The following is a 662-nucleotide window of genomic DNA, read 5'->3' as shown; positions in this document are numbered from 1 at the left end:
TGCTCTTGGAAAGATTGCCTGGTACCACAAGAAGTTCTGCCTGACAGGTAAGTAAAGAATGTCACTTCCTGACAGGCCCCAAAACTTCCAAATACAGGTACTTAAAGGCACAGTCAGGATGGATTCCTGACTTGGCTCAGTAGCCTTGGGAGGCTTCTTAAAGAGTCTAATCTGAAGTTCCTTATAAGAGGTTCCAGCAAAGCCAATTAAATTGATTAGTATTCTTATTGGACTTTATGCAAATAACAGACCAAATTAAGATAAAACTTATTTGCAAATAAATAAGTTTTACTATGCTTTTTTATGGTAAAAGGGGAGATTGGGAAGAAGAAAAATGTTTCTTGAAAAAGTATAGTGCACTTATTACTAGGTTTTAGCTCTGTACACATTTATTTTTGAGTTTTTAGTGTCTACGTACTGTTTGGACAGAATTCTTTATTTCCTGGCCTTAAGTCTTAAACAAATTTTTTTACATTTTTAAATTTTGATTCATTAGTCTGGCCCCAAAAGACAAGACATGTGGAATGGGAGGGGGACTTGTAAGTTATAAGTGGGTTTTATAGTTTTTAAGTTGGTGATTAAAAAGGAAGGTTGCTGAAATCAGAAAAGAATGTACTTTAACAGAGATGAGGACACTTAGTATATATATATATATATATATA

This window comes from Tupaia chinensis, unplaced genomic scaffold, assembly GCF_000334495.1.
Source record: "Tupaia chinensis unplaced genomic scaffold, TupChi_1.0 Scaffold143542_1, whole genome shotgun sequence".
Taxonomy (NCBI): Eukaryota; Metazoa; Chordata; class Mammalia; order Scandentia; family Tupaiidae; genus Tupaia; species Tupaia belangeri.
The sequence above is the reverse complement of the archived record's forward strand: the minus strand, read 5'-3'. Positions refer to the sequence as shown.